Genomic DNA, 7210 nt, shown 5'->3' on the forward strand with positions numbered 1-7210 from the left:
AGGACAGCAGATAGCACACCTGCCTCGCACACAGGAGACCCGAGTTCCGTCCCCCGCTCCCTATGGTGAGCCTGTCGGGAGTGATACCTGAGCACCACTCAGTGTGGCCCAAAAACTAAAAAAAAAAAGGGAAAAATTATGGGACTGGGGAAATAACAGGCTGCAACATGCACCTTGCTTGCAGTAGCCCCATTTTTGAGTCCTTTATAGGCTTCTAGAAGTGCTCCTTGAGCACTCATAAACAAAAATATGTAGACACAATCTTAGAGCATGCAAAAGGAACAAAATGCAATTTCTGAGTTGGAATCAGTACTCCAGCGATCATCAACCCTGTGTAGCTCAATTCATTTTTGCAGAATTCTAGATAAGCTCATTGTGATGATATAGTCTTAAAATGGTGAAGATCTGGGGCTGGAGCAATAGCACAGCGGGTAGGGCATTTGCCTTGCACGCGGCCGACCCGGGTTCGATTCCCAGCATCCCATATGGTCCCCTGAGCACCACCAGGAGTAATTCCTGAGTGCAGAGCCAGGAGTAAACCCCTATGCATCGCCAGGTGTGACCCAAAAAGCAAAAAAAAAAAAAAACCAAAATGGTGAAGATCTGATCTAGGGTTGTGACATCACAAGAGTAAGTAGAGAGATGATGGGTCAAGGTTCAAAATCATGGGCATGGGTCCATTGATAAGTACCAAAGGAAAGATACAAATAACTTTGGGACTCCAAGCTTCAATAGTTTAAGAGACTATTGACTCTAGCTAGAGAATTTGTTGAAAGGAGATAAATTCTTTTTTGTATCTACCCAATGGTCAGCTTGTGGGAAAAGTGTCTAAAAGTTCTTGGAAATAGGATACTGCATTTAATAGGAGGAAGAAAATGTTGTGCATGCTCAAATTGACTTAAATATACAGAAGTTTCTTTCTCATCTGAAAGTCAAGAAGATCAATTATCTGTCAGTTTCAGTAGTAACACTTTTTAAAAACCCATGACATTAATTTCAATACCAACCTGATTCTACCAAGGTTGCAGGATGGCTGATAAGCTTCATGTATCCTTATTTCTGCACACTGGCTTGTCATTGCTCTAAGTGTGTAGAATTTGTCAGAAGCAAAATACTCTTATTGGCCATTTTTGGGATATTTGTCACTTTTCATCTAAGGTTAATTTCTTCTCTTAGCCATTAGTAGCTCCCTAAGTGAAGATCAATTTGATTGCTAATTAATGGATAAGATAGAAAAAATATCAGAAACTGAACTAAATTTTCTGTTGTTATTAACCTTATGAATTCTCTTGAAAATTGATTATTTGCATTTTATAAGAATGTCTTTCTTTGGTTTTATCCCGAAAGGATTACATAAGTATAGAGTTACTTTAATCCACTCAGGCAAATATAAATATTTAGCTCATGGTAAATGAGGTGATAAGGTGAGAAATTTGAAACCTGGGTTATTTATGAAAATGTTATATAAAGTGTGGAAATACTTGTATTTTTCCAGGTTTCATAGACTAAGAGCTTGAGAAGACATTGTGATTTAAATACTCAACATACTGCAATTCAAGATTTTGTTTAACTTATTTACTTCATCCAGTAACTCTGGATTATTCAGTTTAGCAACACTATGAGCAACATTTTATCTTGGGGTTGGGGAGTGAAGCATACCCAGTGCTCAGGGCTTACTCCTGGCTCTGTGCTCAGAAATCACTTCTGGTAGTGTTCCAGGGATCAAACCTGGGTTGGCCATGTGCAACGTAAGTGCCTGCCTGCTTTTTATTTATAATTCCAGCCCATTTTTAAATACTTATACTATGAATAGCCTTCAAGCTCTTCATGAATAATAAGTATTTTTCATCACTATTTTGTAAAGCAATCCTGTGGAGGGCTATCACAACTTCTTAATCTTAACATTAGATTAGAAAAAAATGAGGACATACTTAGAAGTCCATAGAAGAGGTGTGTTAAAATCAGGAAAATGAGTCAACAGTTTTTGGAGGTTCTAGCTAGGCTTTTAATTTGCACCGTTTAAGTATAATCCTTGCCTCCATTAGCTATTTTTTTCTTTTTCTTTTCATCTCGGTTGTGTAACTCAAGAGTTTTATTAGATCTGTAATGGATTCAATGTCACAGACCTGCATGTAAGTCATTGATCTGTCTGTTGCCATTTCAGGCTCAATAGAGAGTACCTCTTACTTTGTCAGATGCTCACTCACCCTTTCAACCTGTGCTGCAACAGCAGGAAATCATTCATCAAAGATAGCCAGATGGACTCCTGGTTCATGCATGCGAGTGTGCATATCACTCCCATTCCCACCCCCCCTCCAAAAATCAGACTAGCCAGTTTATTTTGAGACACCAAGTGTGTGTCCATTTTAGGTTAAGATGCAGAATCAGTTTTCGAATCCCTGATGCCTTCATTCTGAATATGTTTAAGTTCAAGTCTCAGGAGTGTAACTCAGAGTTGAGGCTAGGATCAGATGAAAAGAAAAAGAGGGAAGGAGAGTGAGGGGGGAGAGAGAGAGGGAGGAAGGGAGAGGGAACAGGAGAGGGGATGTGGAGAGAGGGATAGATAGATAGATAAATATATATGTATATATATATATATATATATATATAGAGAGAGAGAGAGAGAGAGAGAGAGAGAAAGTGTGCGAGCTCCTGAATAGTGAATGGAATAAGAGGATAGAGAAAGTGCCTCTGCCTCTACTGAGTTTCACATTAACAAATGTTTATTGAGTATTTTGCCAGGATTCCTAAGGATAGGATAACAATTGTGGTCTTTTTGTATCATAAAATTCAGCTAGGAAAATGAACAGCAAAAGCTGGAAGTGACAAGCAGTTTCATGATTGAAATTAGTATCTACTAGGATCCCCATTCATTCCATCTGAAGGCAGACCAACCTTGCCCACTCCTCCCCACAACTTTTTCAGCTTTAAGTATAGTCAAATGAGACTTTCCCCATCCTTTCTTCTTCATGATTGGCACCTAAGCATTGGGCATCTTTATGTAGTCACAGATCATGGCCCTTGGGTGGCCTTGACAAGGAAGCACTTTGTGATCATTACTTTTCCATGGCAGTGCTCATAGTGGTACACATTGAACCCTTCATGTTGGCATCCACTGGGATGTCCACTCTCCTATCTGTAGGTGCAGCAGCAAGTCTATCCTGTGTTCAATTTCATCTTTCATCTCAGCCACGAGAATCATTGTCAATCAACTTGCCCTATTGATGCAAAAGGTCACTTCTTTCCCTATGCCCTAAATCACACATGGCATAGAGGGTAACTTAGTTACAGGATCCAGAAACTAAGATGAGAACACCGTCCTACCAAAGTCATTCTTGATATTTCCTAGCTGAAAACCTGAAGTAATGAGCTTTCCATCATGCCTCGATTGATTTAAAGGGAGGGCATGGGGATGATTCTGATAAAACTCTTCATGAACTTTTCTAAGATTTTCTGTATCAACATGTGCTCTCCACTAGATGACCTAGGAAGTGTTTATGTCATTTCCGTAGACCTTATTTTTAGTGGGCTAGTGTCTGCAGCCAATGAACTCTGAATGGCCTATTGTTAGCTCAAGTCTTGTTGAAGTGGTCTCCAAATTGAGGTACCATGTTGATCTGTGTATTGTAGGAAGAACATACTAGAACTCCTATTTATGTGGACTCTTGTTGAAAAACAATTGTCATCGTAATTACTATGTCCCAGTAATATTGAAATCCATGCCTGTCCTTTAGTTATGTTAGTCACAAGTGACACGAAAACAAGAGAGCCTGAGGACTGAATAAAAATTCTACAATGTGGAGGGCTTAACTATAGTGTCTATACTTGGGCCATCATGATATGATCTACTTGCAAGCAATATTTCAGAAAATTAAGCATGAGGAACATGAAGAAAAATCTTTATACATTTTTTTCTGTGATGGTTAAATTAAGATGCCATCTATCATTTACCTATGACATATAAAAATAAATGTTCACAGCAGGAATTGTGCTTAAATAAAGGAAGATCATCAAGAGGAAAATCCCCTTGCTAAGTTTTAAAAAAAGAATAAAATAAAATACTGAAAACAACATGGAGATACACAGAATATTTATTTTCCAGTGAATATTGTTGGAAGAGATGCTGAAAATATATCTTCAGTAGAAAATAATGACTCTGGGAACAGATAATTTAATGTGGGAGGTTTGCTACATGGCACATGGGTCTCTACCGTATCTTTGTTTATGGTATTTGCTAAATTCCATTTCACTGATAAAATACAAGAGAAACTATGAGTCATCGAAAGAAAAACACCCTAGAAAACACATTCTGAATGGTAAGTTCCTATAAAAAAATTTATGTCATAACCGTGTAAATTTTTCCATTCTTAGAACACTGGAAGAATGGTGGTATAAAGATTCCAGAATATAGTTAGGTGCTATTCTTTTTCATTGCATTATTTATTTAGCTAGATTTTTTTTAACCACACCTAGTGGTGCTCAGGGCTTACTGCTGATTCTCTGCTCATGGATCACTTCTGGTGGTGCTGCGGACAATATGCAATGCTGGGATGGAACTGGGATCAACTGTGTGTGAGACAAGTGCCTTAACCCCTATACTAACTCTCCCTGCATCGTTCATTACAAGTTTTATCCTCAAAAATGTTGAAGCTAGAAATTGGCAATCATTCTTTTTGTTTTGGGATTTTGTTGTTTTTGTGGATCATACCCATGGGGTACATGGGGGTTACTTCTGGCTTTGCGCTCAAGAATTATTCCTGGTGATAGGATGCCCAAGGATCAAGTTCAGGGAGGCACATGCAAAGCAAAACACCCTACCTGCTGAGCTATTGCTCTGGCCCTTACAGTCATTAATTTATGTAAACAAGATTTTTTTTAAAAAATTGAATCATCATGAGATAGAGCATTCTAAAGCTGTTTATGATTGGGTTTCAGTCATGCAATATTCCAACAGCCATCCATCCCTCAGTGTAATTTCTCAGCACCAGTATCCCCATTTATTTTTAAGTTGTGTTGCTGAGGTATCAGTGATAAATCAAATAGTAAGATATTTAAAGCATGCAACCTGGGGCTTTGAACATACACACATATATATTGTGAGAGAATTAGTGTTAAGTCCGTTAACTGTCATACCTGAGATGGTTCTTTCCTTTTCTGGATGACAGCATTCAAGTTCTATACTTGACAAATTTGAATTATACAATACAGTGTTCTTGACTATAGGATGTGATACATTATGAGGTCCTCAGAGTTCATTAATCTCATCAAATGAAAGTTTATGCCATTCACTAACCTTTCCTTACTTCTCCAGTTCCCCGGTCCTTGGCAATCACCTTCCTACTTTAAAATTATGATCTTAGCTCTCCGCCAAGATATGACCCGCTGCTGAATGACCATGATCCCAGAGGCCACCTATCTACTTTTAGCACCAGCAGCTTCTTGCAGAAATGTCTCTAGACTGTGAACTAAGCCACAGCCCCAGCCGCCCCAGGAGCGGAAAGGTTTTTCTCTCTCAGCTTTTCCTTTCGTGGGGGGGGGGTGAGGGGCGGCAGCGTGGTGACTGCCATATTATAAGGACCACTAAAGAGAGGTACGAGCTTGCAATGATGCAATTTCTGGCAGAAATTTCCCTGGACTTAGTTACTAAAATACTTAGTTACTAAAATACTAAAATAAAAAAATACAAAAATCCAAAATCATATTTCTTCATTCTCAGCAGTGGAAAACAAATTATCAAATGCTTCCTTTTCAGCAGGTCTGATTTTGGGGGGGGGGGAACTCCGGACATTAATAGTGAGTTTTTTGTTGAAATATTGAATGTAATCAAAGTAAAGAGAAAGTGAAGTGAAAATTTTCAGCTACACAGGCGGGGGGTGGTGGAGTGGGATGGGAGGTATACTGGGGTTCTTGGTGGTGGAACATGTGCACTGGTGAAGGGATGGGTGTTTGATCATTGTATAACTGAGACTTAAGCCTGAAAGCTTTGTAACTTTCCACATGGTGATTCAATTTAAAAAAAAAGTACGGTTTTCATAACAGTAGAATAGCACTTCAGGGTAAGGTAAGGAATAATGAGGAAAAGTTTTGGTGCTTTTGATAGTAAAAATGTTTCATTGTCTTTTTAATTATTTTGGTAGTAATTGATAATAGTTAACATTAGAGATTCAACTACTTTTTCCTCTGCTGAAAAAAAATTCCAAATTTGTTGTCCATTTTCCTGATAAATGACTGGTTGTCATTTTATTCATAGAAATTTTCACAACACAAATACAGGGCTGGAGAGATAATACAGCAGATAGGGAGCTTGCCTTGCATGCTGTCAACCCAGGTCCAGACCCCTGCATCCCATAGGGTCCGCCTTGCTGGGAGTGATCTCCAAGCACAGATGAGCACAGATGGGTGTATTCCAACCCCCCACCCCAAACAAAATAACCCAAACCCACCTCCGTAGCCCCACAAACACATCAAGTTAGTCCTCTTATGCAATATGGCGATAACTTAAATACAGGGCCAGAGAGATAGTACAGCAGGTAAGATGCTCGCCTCTGTTTCCAAGCTGGGTCGAATCCCTAGAACTGCATCTGATCCTCTGAGCACTGTCAGGAGTGACCCCTGAGCACATAGTCAGGAGTAAGCCCTGGAGCACAGCTGGGTGTTTCCATTTCCCCCCAGACAATCTTCTTAAGACCATTGCAAAATCCCGCGCATTTCTTGCACAACAGTTTTTGGAAACTAATATGTTTTAAAAGATATTCAAATGATATGTTTCAGCAGAGTTGTGCAATATGCTTTCTTGAAATGTACACAACCAAGTTCCTGAAATACACACCAAAGGAACAGTTAGTGAATGACTCCCCCAGACTGGAAATGTGCTAACTCATTTCGATAAAACTTCTGTCTATTTGGGAGGCAGCTTGAAGCACCAGGGTCGGGACACGGCCAGCAGCCATCCCAGGGCTTCCCCCTACCCCCTTACAGGCCACGGGTCTGTGTCGAATAGTCCACCCCAAATTTCCCATATGTAACGTAGCCAGGATAATTTATCACTGAGAAGATTTGATCGTAGTGTTTTTACGAAGTGTATAGACAAAAATAGAAGTTTGGAGGGAGGAAGGTTTGTTTTTCCTGTAGCACTGTCATCCCGTTGTTCATGGATTTGCTCGAGCGGGCACCAGTAACATCTCCATTATGAGAATTTGTTGTTACTGTT

The sequence above is a fragment of the Sorex araneus genome, chromosome 1 (genome assembly GCF_027595985.1).
Source record: "Sorex araneus isolate mSorAra2 chromosome 1, mSorAra2.pri, whole genome shotgun sequence".
Classification (NCBI taxonomy): domain Eukaryota; kingdom Metazoa; phylum Chordata; class Mammalia; order Eulipotyphla; family Soricidae; genus Sorex; species Sorex araneus.